Source organism: Salvelinus alpinus, chromosome 31 (assembly GCF_045679555.1).
Source record: "Salvelinus alpinus chromosome 31, SLU_Salpinus.1, whole genome shotgun sequence".
Lineage (NCBI taxonomy): Eukaryota > Metazoa > Chordata > Actinopteri > Salmoniformes > Salmonidae > Salvelinus > Salvelinus alpinus.
The window spans coordinates 35,091,689-35,106,667 of NC_092116.1; the positions used below are offsets into that span (position 1 = coordinate 35,091,689).

General features: G+C 43.3%; 1 pseudogene; it reads left to right on the forward strand.

Annotated features, from left to right (window-relative positions):
- Positions 1-443: 443 nt before the first annotated feature.
- The window catches only part of LOC139561571 (saxiphilin-like), a 35,796-nt pseudogene continuing 21,260 nt past the window's right edge, over positions 444-14,979 (forward strand).

Below are 14,979 nucleotides of genomic sequence, written 5' to 3' on the forward strand. Positions count from 1 at the left end.
ATTAGCTAACAAACAGACACCAGGGTTGGCAGTTAATTCAAATAGAACACAGTTCATTCAAATGAATTAAAAATTCCAGAGTTAGATGGTGACATCACCATGATGACAAAAGGTTTTCCTGCTCATTATTTATCTCCTTCTGAAATGTCATTGTGTTTCCAAGACATTGTAATGCACTTCAGACTACATCTTCATCAGCTTCAATTAGGTAGAATTAAGTATCTTCATAACCATATTGTGACCCAATATGCAGCACATGAATGTGTTACAAAAGTTGAATACCTTCACTTTGAATTGACCCCAACCCTGTCAAACAGGTAGATATCGGACAGGTCCAGCAGGTTTTGGGCTGGACAGAAAGTATGTGGAGGGTTGAAGGATGAGAGATTTAGAAAAATAGAGGGAGGGGTCTGACTGGACGGGTCCTTAAATAGGAATTGAGGGAGAGGTAGAACTCAACTCACATGCAGGACAGAGAGAGAGACCCAGTGAAGACCTTTGAAGATCTCTGAAGAAGTGAAGCTACAACTGAAGACTTCAGAAGGTGAGATTTCAACATCTGTTCATCTAATACTGTACCTGACTGCTTCCCAACTGACCTCCTATTCCCTTTGTAGTGAGCTACTTCAGACAAGGGTCCATATTACCTTTGTGGCACTGAGCTATTCTCTATGTAGTTCACTGTGGGCCCTGGTCCAAAGTAGTGCACTACATAGGGGATAATAAGCCATTTGGGAAGCATCCATGCTCCTGTGTGCAAGGAGAATCTATTGTAAGTGGTTGAAGAGATGATACCTGGGATCACAGTTGGGAAAGCCGAGTTGGGAAAATGCTGCCTTAGCAGTTTACATTTACATTTAAGTAATTTAGCAGACGCTCTTATTCAGAGCGACTTACAAATTGGTGCATTCACCTTATGATATCCAGTGGAACAACCACTTTACAATAGTGCATCTAACTCTTTTAAGGGGGGGGGGGGGGTTAGAAGGGTTACTTTATCCTATCCTAGGTATTCCTTAAAGAGGTGGGGTTTCAGGTGTCTCCGGAAGGTGGTGATTGACTCCGCTGACCTGGCGTCGTGAGGGAGTTTGTTCCACCATTGGGGTGCCAGAGCAGCGAACAGTTTTGACTGGGCTGAGCGGGAACTGTACTTCCTCAGAGGTAGGGAGGCGAGCAGGCCAGAGGTGGATGAACGCAGTGCCCTTGTTTGGGTGTAGGGCCTGATCAGAGCCTGAAGGTACGGAGGTGCCGTTCCCCTCACAGCTCAATAGGCAAGCACCATGTTCTTGTAGTGGATGCGAGTGGAGAGAGCGGAGGAGCGGGGTGACGTGAGAGAACTTGGGAAGGTTGAACACCAGACGGGCTGCGGCGTTCTGGATGAGTTGTAGGGGTTTAATGGCACAGTCAGGGAGCCCAGCCAACAGCGAGTTGCAGTAATCCAGACGGGAGATGACAAGTGCCTGGATTAGGACCTGCGCTGCTTCCTGTGTGAGGCAGGGTCGTACTCTGCGAATGTTGTAGAGCATGAACCTACAGGAACGGGTCACCGCCTTGATGTTAGTTGAGAACGACAGGGAGTTGTCCAGGATCACACCAAGGTTCTTAGCACTCTGGGAGGAGTACACAATGGAGTTGTCAACCGTGATGGCGAGGTCATGGAACGGGCAGTCCTTCCCCGGGAGGAAGAGCAGCTCTGTCTTGCCGAGGTTCAGCTTGAGGTGGTGATCCGTCATCCACACTGATATGTCTGCCAGACATGCAGAGATGCGATTCGCCACCTGGTTATCAGAAGGGGGAAAGGAGAAGATTAATTGTGTGTCATCTGCATAGCAATGATAGGAGAGACCATGTGAGGATATGACAGAGCCAAGTGACTTGGTGTATAGCGAGAATAGGAGAGGGCCTAGAACAGAGCCCTGGGGGACACCAGTGGTGAGAGCACGTGGTGCGGAGACAGATTCTCGCCACGCCACCTGGTAGGAGCGACCTGTCAGGTAGGACGCAATCCAAGCGTGGGCCGCGCCGGAGATGCCCAACTCGGAGAGGGTGGAGAGGAGGATCTGATGGTTCACAGTATCAAAGGCAGCCGATAGGTCTAGAAGGATGAGAGCAGAGGAGAGAGAGTTAGCTTTAGCAGTGCGGAGCGCCTCCGTGACACAGAGAAGAGCAGTCTCAGTTGAATGACTAGTCTTGAAACCTGACTGATTTCGATCAAAAACGGTCATTCTGAGAGAGATTGCAGGAGAGCTGGCCAAGGACGGCACGTTCAAGAGTTTTGGAGAGAAAAGAAAGAAGGGATACTGGTCTGTAGTTGTTGTAATCGGAGGGATCGAGGGTAGGTTTTTTCAGAAGGGGTGCAACTCTCGCTCTCTTGAAGACGGAAGGGACGTAGCCAGCGGTCAAGGATGAGTTGATAAGCGAGGTGAGGTAAGGGAGAAGGTCTCCGGAAATGGTCTGGAGAAGAGAGGAGGGGATAGGGTCAAGCGGGCAGGTTGTTGGGCGGCCGGCCGTCACAAGACGCAAGATTTCATCTGGAGAGAGAGGGGAGAAAGAGGTCAAAGCACAGGGTAGGGCAGTGTGAGCAGAACCAGCGGTGTCGTTTGACTTAGCAAACGAGGATCGGATGTCGTCGACCTTCTTTTCAAAATGGTTGACGAAGTCATCCGCAGAGAGGGGGGGGGGGGGGGGGGGAGGATTCAGGAGGGAGGAGAAGGTGGCAAACAGCTTCCTAGGGTGAGAGGCAGATGCTTGGAATTTAGAGTGGTAGAAAGTGGCTTTAGCAGCGGAGACAGAAGAGGAGAATGTAGAGAGGAGGGAGTGAAAGGATGCCAGGTCCGCATGGAGGCGAGTTTTCCTCCATTTCCGCCCGGCTGCCCGGAGCCCGGTTCTGTGAGCTCGCAATGAGTCGTCGAGCCACGGAGCAGGAGGGGAGGACCGAGCCGGACTGGAGGATAGGGGACATAGAGAGTCAAAGGATGCAGAAAGGGAGGAGAGGAGGGTTGAGGAGGCAGAATCAGGAGATAGGTTGGAGAAGGTTTGAGCAGAGGGAAGAGATGATAGGATGGAAGAGGAGAGAGTAGCGGGGGAGAGAGAGCGAAGGTTGGGACGGCGCGATACCATCCGAGTGGGGGCAGTGTGGGAAGTGTTGGATGAGAGCGAGAGGGAGAAGGATACAAGGTAGTGGTCGGAGACTTGGAGGGGAGTTGCAATGAGATTAGTGGAAGAACAGCATCTAGTAAAGATGAGGTCAAGCGTATTGCCTGCCTTGTGAGTAGGGGGGGAAGGTGAGAGGGTGAGGTCAAAAGAGGAGAGGAGTGGAAAGAAGGAGGCAGAGAGGAATGAGTCAAAGGTAGACGTGGGGAGGTTAAAGTCACCCAGAACTGTGAGAGGTGAGCCATCCTCAGGAAAGGAACTTATCAAGGCGTCAAGCTCATTGATGAACTCTCCAAGGGAACCTGGAGGGCGATAAATGATAAGGATGTTAAGCTTGAAAGGGCTGGTAACTGTGACAGCATGGATTTCAAAGGAGGCGATAGACAGATGGGTCAGGGGAGAAAGAGAGAATGTCCACTTGGGAGAGATGAGGATCCCAGTGCCACCACCCCGCTGACGAGAAGCTCTCGGGGTGTGCGAGAACACGTGGGCAGACGAGGAGAGAGCAGTAGGAGTAGCAGTGTTATCTGTGGTAATCCATGTTTCCGTCAGTGCCAAGAAGTCGAGGGACTGGAGGGAAGCATAGGCTGAGATGGCCTTGTTGGCCGCAGATCGGCAGTTCCAGAGGCTGCCGGAGACCTGGAACTCCACGTGGGTCGTGCGCGCTGGGACCACCAGGTTAGAGTGGCAGCGGCCACGCGGTGTGAAGCGTTTGTATGGTCTGTGCAGAGAGGAGAGAAGAGGGATAGACAGACACATAGTTGACAGGCTACAGAAGAGGCTACGCTAATGCAAAGGAGATTGGAATGACAAGTGGGCTACACGTCTCGAATGTTCAGAAAGTTAAGCTTACGTTGCAAAAAATCTTATTGACTAAAATTATAGTTGGCTAGCTGGCTAGCTGGCTAGCTAGCAGTGTTGCTAGCAGTGTTGACTAGGTAGGAGAACGGCGGCGCTAGCTAACGGCGGCGCTAGCTAATTATCTTAGATACAAAGACAGCATAGACAACTATGTAGCTAGCTAACACTACACTAATCAAGTCGTTCCGTTGTAATGTAATAGTTCCTACAGTGCTGCTATTCGGCTATTCGGTAGAAGTTAGCTAGCTGGCTAGCTAGCAGCTAGCAGTGTTGACTACGTTAGAAGGACGAAAATAGCTGGCTAGCTAACCTCGATAATTACTCTAAACTACACAATTATCTTTGATACAAAGACGGCTATGTAGCTAGCTAAGAAAAAATTGCTAAGATCAGACAAATCAAACCGTTGTACTGTAATGAAATGAAATGAAATGTAATACTACCTGTGGAGCGAAGCGAAATGCGACTACTCGCTCCAACCCGGAAGTGCTAAGTTGCATAGGTTTTGTAGCTTACACAGGGTTTCCTTAACCTCTCTGTCACGAATCCCTCCGGTACTGTTGCTCTTTCCGTGCACCCGTGTTGTATCATTGTGCGCTTCTGTTTTCGGGTCTCCTCCTGTGTATTTATTCGAGGTACTCCTCGCTCTTTTGAATGGGTTTCAGCCCTGTGTTTTGTATATGTGATTTATGCTGCAGTAGTTTATGTGTCGGGGGGCTAGTGGTTAGAGTGTTGGACTAGTAACCGAAAGGTTGCAAGATTGAATCCCCGAGCTGACAAGGTACAACTCTGTAGTTCTGCCTCTGAACCCACTGTTCCTAGGCCGTCATTGAAAATAAGAATTTGTTCTTAGCTGACTTACCTAGTTCAATAAAGGTAAAATAAAACATATAGGCCTATGGGCTCAGCTACATGAGGTGTGGCACTATGATTTGAAGAAGTGGCCAAAAAAAGGTATGTGCTGTTTCTTGAATTCCACTGGGCATCATTCACAACTGATGGGCTAATATTGTCACCCATCAGACTATTCTTGATTTAATCTGGTCTTTAAATGTACTAAATCTGTAGATGTAAGGGTGATACCTCTGCTTCAGGCTAGCTCTGTTAAATTTGTTTTGATTTAGAATGGACAATTATCATGCAAACAGGGGCCATAGGTGAATTTAGATTTTGGCAACTAGATGGCAGCAGTGTGTGCAAAGTTTTGCATTTCTATTCAAAATGTTGTATAAAGTCTGCCCAAATGTGCCAAATTGATCAATATATACATTTTCAAATAGATAACTGTACACTCTCCTCAAACAATAGCATGACATTTTTTCACTGTAACAGCTACTGTAAATTGGACGGTGCAGTTTGATTAAGAAGAAGATAAGCTTTCTGCCCGAATAAGACATGTCTATGTCCTGGGAAATGTTCTTGTTACTTACAACCTCATGCTAATCACATTAGCGCACGTTAGCTCAACCATCCCGCAGGAGGGACACCGATCCCGAGGTTGAATTGGAGAATTTAGTATGTGTGTGTTTGTGTGTGTGTGTGCGCGCACTCGTGCTTGTGTGAGATCCCAGACCCATTATAACCTCACCACTATTCCCCTACATGACCCTATCTGATCCTAGACCCATTATAACCTCAACACTATTCCACTACATGACCCAATCTGATCCTAGACCTATTATAACACCACCACTATTCCACTACATGACCCTATCTGATCCTAGACCCATTATAACCTCACCACTATTCCACTACATGACCCTATCTGATCCTAGACCCATTATAACCTCACCACTATTCCACTACATGACCCTATCTGATCCTAGACCCATTATAACCTCACCACTATTCCACTACATGACCCTATCTGATCCTAGACCCATTATAACCTCACCACTATTCCACTACTTTGCCCAATCTGATCCTACAGCAGGCTGTCAGCCTGGGAGAACTGGACGCTATCGTTCGTCACACCTTGTAACACTTCTGCAGTAAAATCTCATAACCCAAGGAGTTCTCTGCAGCTACCACCACAACATATATTTTCTGTGATTTATGTTCCATTTCTGCGGTACAGTTGATAACCATGGCTATGAATGCTAAGAAACCAACCTTACTGAAACACATGTTATTCCTATCACTCTCTATTGGCCTCGGCATACTCACAGGGAGCCTCTCAGGATCCCTCGAAACTGGACCCATCTTCCTCTACTACTCTTCACTGCCTATGAAGTATCCTTCAGAGAAAATGACTCAAGTAAAGGTGAAAGTCACCCAGTAAAATATTACTTGAGTAAAGGTTTAAAAGTATTCGGTTTTAAATATACTGAAGTATCAACATTAAATGTAATTGATCAAATATACTTAAGTATCAAAGCAAAAGTATGAATCCTTGCAAATTCCTTACAATAAGCAAACCACACGGCACATTTTCTTGTTTTTTTTATATAATTACGGATAGCCAAGGGCATACTCCAACATTCAGTCACAATTTACAAACAAAGCATTTGTGTTTAGTGAGACTTTTGGGTGTCAGGGAAAATGTATGGAGTAAAAAGTACATTATTTTCTTTAGGAATGTAGTGAAGTGAAAGTTGTCAAAAATATAAATAGTAAAGTAAAGATACCCCCAAAAACGACCTAAGTAGTACTTGAAAGTATTTCTCCTTAAGTGCTTTACACCACTAACTAATGGCCCGACAACAGGATCTCTTGTTGGGTTAATGAGGCAACTAGTCACACCTGTGACAGGTCCTTTAAAAGGAGTGGTGGAAGAGGTAGACCATAACTCACAGACAACAGAGAGAGAGACACCCAGTGAATCCCTTGGAAGAGTGCAGAAGGTGAGAGTGCATCATTATTTAATAGACTATCTGCATCTCAAATGGTACCAAAATTATATGTGGCTCTTGTCAAACTTAGTGCACTATATAGTTGTGCCATTTTGTGGAGGTGTTCCCTGAATAAAAGATTTTAGACTAATCTGTACATTTTCAGTAAATGGGTAGTGTCTGACAATATCTATATAATTCATATTCCCTTTGTAGTGCATTATAGGCTCTCGTTAAAGGTAGTTCACTACATGAGGAGCCATTTGGGAAGGATACATATTCCTGTGTGCCAGGCTAATCTATTGTATGTGGTTGAAGAAATGATACCTGAGTTTTGGCAGAAGACTAGTAGCACCGTGTTGCCCATACTCGCTTCTTGGGGTCCTCAGTACTGGGTTTAGAAAATGCTGCTTAAGTTTTGTACCTTACAGTGGGTTTCCTTAACTTCTTGCGACTACAGGGGGTGCTGTTCTGAATTAGCATTTTGTCGTCTCCAAATTAAACTGCCTAGTACTCAATTCTTGCTCGTACAATATGCATATTATTAATTATATTGGATAGAAAACACCTTCTAGTTTCATACAACGTTGAAATTATGTCTGTGGGTGACCCAGAACTCTTTCTACAGCGAAATCCATGACAGACAGTGAAAGGTCTGAGAGCGAAGCTCTGGTTTCAGATCAGTTTTTAAGGTCTCTGTCTATCCTATGGAACGACACGAACTGCACCCGCCTTCCCCTGGATGTCAGTAACCAATGAGAAGTGGAATGGGCCTTCTAGGTAGCTCTCAGAGGTTATAAAAGACCAAGGAGTGAGAGTAGCCCCCCTTTCGACGCTCGCCCTTACGCAGGATGGGACCTCCGGACGCCATTTTCACAGGCTCGGTTATCAACTTGAAATGTATCCGTCTGTAATTTAATTCGATATAGGACTTAGAAACATCATAAGGTAGTTAATTTAAACCGTTTTATAGCAATTTATATCCGTTTAGTGCGATTTTGAGGAATTTCTTTGTTGTGCACTCTGAAACTTTGGACACGTTTTGGGGTGTCGTTCGATCGTTAGTGGATATTTCGAAGGACAGAGGACATCTATCGACCAAAAGACGTTTATAACATAGAAAGGATACATTGCCCAAGAATATGATGGAAGAACAGCTCAAAGTAAGCAATATTTAATATGATAAATTGTTGTTCTGTCGAAATATTTTAAACGCATATTTCGCCATTTTGTTTGGTATAGCTTCACCTGGCGAACCCTGTATTGAAAAGTAAGGATAATTTTAAAAATGTAAATCAGCGGTTGCATTAAGAACTAATTTGTCTTTCGATTCCTGTCAACCCTGTATTTTTTAGTCAAGTATATGATTAGCTTTCAATTAAACTAGATCACTCTGATAGATGACGTCAGACATATTGAGGCTTGATTTCCTAGTATTTTTATTGTGTAACCACGGTTTTGTATGGCTAAATATGCACCTTTTCGAACAAACTGTATATGTATGTTGTAAAATGATGTTACAGGAGTGTCATCGGAAGAATTCTGAGAAGGTTAGTGAAAAAATTAATATCTTTTGGCGGTGATTACGTTATAGCGCTCTTTGGCTGGAATCGATGCTCTGGTAACGTTTGCACATGTAGTATGCTACCTTATCGATTTATTGTGTTTTCGCTGAAAAACGCTTAGAAAATCTGAAATATGGTCTGAAATCACAAGAACTGGGTCTTTCAATTGCTATGCTTTGTCTATTTTTATGAAATGTTTTATGATGAGTAAATTGGTCATACACGTTGCTCTATCTAGTAATTCTAGTGGATTTGTGATGGTCGGTGCAATTGTAAACTGATTTCTACCTGAAATATGCACTTTTTTCTAACAAAAACTATCCTATACCATGAATATGTTATCAGACTGTCATCTGATGGGTTTTTTTATAGGTTATTGGCTATCAATATCTTAGTTGAGCCGAATTGGTGATAGCACCTGAAGGAGTAAGAAACTGATGGAGTTAGAATAGTGGTGTATTTTGCTAACGTGTTTAGCTAATAGATTTACATATTTTGTCTTCCCTGTAAAACATTTTAAAAATCTGAAATGGTGGCTTTATTCACAAGATCTGTATCTTTCATCTGGTGTCTTGGACTTGTGATTTAATGATATTTAGATGCTACTATCTACTTGTGAAGCTATGCTAGCTATGCTAATCAGTGTGTGGGGGGTGGGGGGTGCTCCCGGATCCGGGGTTAGTAGCCGTGAAAGGTTAACCTCTCCTCTAGTTTCCACAGCCATTCCAGATTTAAAATGCTCAACTAATCTTACACTCTTTCTCTCTCAGGAGACGATTACCATGGCGACATTCACCATCATTCTGCTTGTCAGCACAGCTTTTGCTCTGGGAGGTAAGTGTGAAATACTTCACACCTACTCACCAACATTTTAATAAAAACATTTGTTGGTGTTGCTCTGTCCTACTTCACACACATGTAGGTATTAATACGCAGGTGTGAATTGGAAATGTGTTTCTATTCATAACCGGTTCTCCATGGGACACCCTCTGAGAGGTCAGCCATTATCAACCTTGACACTGGAGAAATGAAGGTTGTGCCTTGCTGAAGGGCACATAGACGGATATATCAACTAGTCAGCTCACTGATTTGAACTACTTGCCCAACTCTCAAACAGCAGGCTACCTGCCACTCCTCTAGTTCCAGAGATGAATATTGGTGTCTAGATGCTGGACTGAGGTATTCTGATATGAATGGTTTGATCATTCAACTGGATGTATGATTGGATTGTCTAACAACTATCAGGAAATAACACTGATACAATTTCCAGTCTTAGTTTCATCAGCTCTTCTACAAAACACAGAAACAGAATTGATTCCACAGGCCTTTTCAAAAAAGTAGCAGGACTTCAATATTTAGACAGGAATTACCTAGGTTGCATCTGAAATGGAACCCTATTCCGTATAAACTACTTCTGAATAGGGGACTCACCCTAAGATTCCAGAATGTATGTCCAGAAATGTATATTGTTCTGCAATGTTTTGTCCACATTACAATGTTTGTTCCCTGTGTCCAGATGCTATGACACGACCCAAGACCCCATGTGAGGTTGCTCGACGTGCCGCTTTAAATGGCTCAATTGGAGCCTACGTTCCCACATGTGACGGCAATGGGCAATACACCCCCGAACAATGTTGGGGCTCTACAGGTTAACACTGGCGCACATGCACGCACAAAATTCTCAATTCAGTTGAATGTGACAATTCAATGTGTATATATTGTATATGCAACATGTCTTTCTGGTAGGTTACTGTTGGTGTGTGACCAGTACCGGACAGAAGATCCCGGGTACTGAGACTCCACCAGGCACTGCTATCAACTGCTAGAATCAACTGTTCCACCAAGGTGTGTGTATATACATACTCTATCACTAAATGTTACTTCTTTGCAGCTGGTTATTGATGTGTATTTTTTTGTTTTCTAATTGTAGATGAAAGGTGTTGGAAGTAAGATCTAGAAGACTGACAGTTGTCTTGACTGTACAACAGGAACTGACTCACATTCCATACAAATAAATGCATGAAGGAATCCAGAGTAAACTGTTTTACTTACTTTATTGTTGGTGTGATATGCTGAACAATTTATCTGAACTGGTCCATTTCTGGGAAGTGGAGGAAGGAGTAGGACTGTTATGGTGACTGTATTAACACCACACCGGCAGTTACAGGACATGAAGGCAGTTAAATTCCACGTGACCATGTAGTAATTAGGCTTCTCCAAGCTCTGATGCTGGTGATGGTCATTAGTAGTCTACCACACTTGTTAACTGCCTGGTACTCAGCACTCTATTGTCCCTCTAATGACTCTGACATCAACTCTGATTGGTGGAAATCAGAAAGATTGACATCCGAGAAGGGGTTGTGTCACGTGCACAGGCAAGGCCTTTTTATGCCTATGGCTCTTGGGTCCATAAAATGGGGCATCAGCCTACTCAGTGACACCCACGGAACACAACTGAAAGAGTTTAGAAAGATTAGCAACCTAACTCTGACTGCAGGACTTGGACTGTCGAATCAAATCTGTTAGTATTTCCTTTGTGTAGGTTTCTTTTCATATATAAATAATATAAATTTAATCATGGCATCTTTGGTCCTCCGTCGACATCGAAATGTCATTCATATATATAAATATAATATATATATATATTACTCACACGAGTTCAGAGTCCACAATGAGAACCATGCTACTCTGAGGCTGAAGAATTGTTCCAGGCCACAGAGGGATGAAAGACCCCTTTACTGAGTCTGCAGCTTCACATTTCACTAAATCATTCCATTGTTTGCATTATCATCCTGTAAAACGAAATACATGCTCTTCATCTTTACATGAGTAAATGTATTAGAAGTTGTAGGATGACTTGATGATTCATATCTCCTGGTTTTGTTACATGTTGATGCCATCTGATCTTTTAGGGACAGAATGATCTATTCATGTTCAGGGTACTTCATGTTCATACCCGTATTTGGAGGCAGGGAGGAAACTTGCCTGAACATGGTCAGTACAGTATTAGCTAGCCAGAATGTATGGGTGATTCACATCATTGCTCTGTGAACAGGACATCCAAGATGTGAAATTAATAACTTTAGTGGGGTAAGTAAATGTTAAGCCTATAATTAAAAAGCACAGCACATGGCCAAAAGTATGTGGGCTCCTGCTTGTCAAACATCTCATTCCAATATCATGGAGTTGGTTCCCCCCCCTTTTGCTATAACAGCCTCCACTCTTCTGGGAAGGCTTTGTACTAGATGTTGGAACATTGATGTTGGCGACGTGCTTCCATTAAGCCACAGCATTAGAGCGGGCGGGCACTGATGTTAGGCAATTAGGTGTCTTGTCTGGCTCGTAGTTGGCGTTCCAATTCATCCCAAAAGTGTTCGATGGGGTTGAGGTCAGGGCTCTGTGCAGGCCAGTCAAGTTCTTCCACACCAATCCTGTATAAACCTGCACCGGGGGGGTTGTCATGCTGAAACAGGAAAGGGCCTTCCCCAAACCGATGCCACAAAGTTGGAAGCACATAATCGTCTACAATGTCATTGTACGCAGAAGCATTAAGATTTTCCTTCACTGGAACTAAGGGGCCTGAACCATGAACAACAGCACCAGACCATTATTCCTCCTCCACCAAACTTTACAGTTGTCACTATGCATTCGGGCAGTTAGCGTTCTCCTGGCAGTCTTTTTACAAACTGACTTGTTGAAAAGGTGGCTGATTCTGACGGTGCCACATTGAAGGTCCACTGAGCTCATCTGTAAGGCAATTCTACTGCCAATGTTTGTCTATGGAGATTGCATGGCTGCGTGCTAGATTCTATACACCTGTCAGCAAGGGGAATGGTGCGAAACACAAAAAACATCCAGTCACTGGCAGTTATTTTGTGTCATGCTGATGGCAGAGTCAGGATTTGGTTGCATCAGTCCACGGCCACATCCTGCCTGGTGTCAACTGTACAGGCTGGTGAGTCATATTAGTATATTGATGGTGGGGTCAGATTGGTGTATTGTTGGTGGGGTCATATTAGTGTATTGATGGTGGGGTCATATCAGTGTCTATTGAATAATGTTTTGGTATTTTCACCCTCATTATTCCCAAAAGGTCTTAATGATGAAATGCCTATTTATGTTGTAAATGTGAACATGAATTAATGCTGCCACTTTAGTCTACTCAAGTTTTATTCATGTACGGAACCCAATGATTAATGAAAACGTACTTGATAGGTCGATGTCCTCTGTGTGATTCTAGTCTTGTTTGACACGTCTCCTACACACTTTATTAGAATACTTATGAAATGCACATTGTTATTTTTGGAAAAACGTATTTTCTCTCATACTCCAACCCCATTGGATGCATTGAACGGATGTGGGTGGAGCAATGTCTACATAGAGGTGCAGGTTGTGAACACTGAAAGCTCTGACGAAGGCTTTGAGGCCGATACGTACAGCTTTAGAGCAGTGAGACTAGCAAGAACAGTGTTCTTCATCTTACTCAACTGTAACCATGCACCTGCAACAAAGATAGCTCAGATGTGAGAGTAACTTTTGAATCCTAGTCCAAGTACGCTCTAAAAATGTGGGGTTCAACTGGAGTTCTAAAGTTCTGTCCTTTAAAACCATACAGTTCTTGGCACTGAAAAGGGCCCCAAAAGGTTCTTCCAAGAACCCCATTAAAGGTGGGATTCATCAAGGAACCTCCTTAGCTGGTGGGGGTTCTTGCAGGAACCTACCTGCCCAGCAAACATTTTGATTTGAAGGACAGTAGCAGGTGCTTAACTTCTTATGGCTGAAGGGGCAGTATTGAGTAGCTTGGATGAGAGGTGCACAGAGGTGCCCATATTAAACTGCCTGCTCCTCAGTCCTAGTTGCTAATATATGCATATTAGCACTCTGAATTTTCTAAAACTGTTTGAATGATGTCTGTGAGTATAACCGAACTCATATGGCAGGCAAAAACCTGAGAAAAAATCTAAACAGGAAGTGGGAATTATGAGGCTGGTCGATTTTCAACCAAGATTCTATTGAAATCACAGCGAGATATGTCAACAGTCTGTATAACTTTGTCTGATGCCTCTACTGTAAAGGGGGGCCGAATGAGAGGGGAATTAGTCAGGTCTGCCATGACCTGACCATGCACGTTCACATGAGAGGGAGCTCTGTTCCATCACTCATCTGAAGTCAATGTAATTCTCCGGTTGGAACGTTATTCAAGATTTGTTATAAACATTCTACAGATTGATTCAATACATCGTTTGACATGTTTCTTACTGTTACGGAACTTTTGGACATTTCGTCAGCTTTTAGTGAACGTGCTTCGTGACTTTGGATTTGTTTACCAAATGCGCTAACAAAAGTAGCTATTTGGACATAAATGATGGACATTACCGAACAAAACAAACATTTCTTGTGGGAGTCCGGGGAGTGCATTCCGACAAAGATCAGCAAAGTTAAGTTTAGATTTATATTGCTTTTTGAGTTTTGTTGACATGATTTGGCGGGTAACTGTATGGCTTGCTATTGTGGCTGAACGCCGCTTTCAGATTATTGAATATTGTGTTTTGCCGTAAAGCTTTTTGAAATCTGACACAGCGGTTGTATTAAGAACAAGTGTATCTTTAATTAAAGTTGATGAGTATTTATGTTATTTGACGTGGCTCTCTGCAAATTCGGAGGCATTTCTGAACATGGTGCCAATGTAAACTAAATTATTAAATATAAATATTAACTTTATCAAACAAAACATTTATGTATTGTGTAACATGAAGTCCTATGAGTGTCATCTGATGAAGATCAAAGGTTAGTGATTCATATGTCTATTTCTGCTTTTTGTGACTCCTGTCTTTGGCTGGAAAAATGAGTCTGATTTTGCGGTGACCTAACAATCGTTTATGGTGATTTCGCTGAAAAAACTATTTGAAAACGGTCCCTTGGTGGGATTAATAAGATTACCTTTAAAATGGTATGAGATACATGTTTGAGGACTTATGAGATTTTTGTTGTTTGAATTTGGCCCCCTGCACATCATCTGGCTGTTGTCATATCGATCCCGTTAGCGGGATTTCAGCCATAAGAAATTTTAACTGAAAAATGAAAAGATCTAGGAGATGTTTGTCCCTTGTATGATGTAAATATTGTTTGATACCATCTATTTTCCAATCTTAAACAGAAAATAGTCCCAATTCAATGGATAATGAGGTAAGATAAGGTTAGCTGTATTGCGTGCAGAAGACTGAACTGCTCACTTGCCTGCAGGTACACAGACAAGGCATGTCAATTGGTATGTAACGCAGATCACATCCACCTCCTTTACTTCTTCAATTAATACCACATGGACCTCTACGTTATGGACAAGGTATTATAACTTAACAAAAGTTGTCCCCACAAAAACCAAGGTATGAAATCTGTCATGTGCTTGTTTTGTTATTCTGTATAATAAAAAAGTTCAGACTTCAACCTCCCTACATTGCTGATGAATATAACCAGAATCCTGTTCGATGTTGCAGTGCATGGTGAGCATTCTGGCTATGGATAGAGAATAAACACCCCAGATATAAAACATTGGACTTGATGCGCCGCTG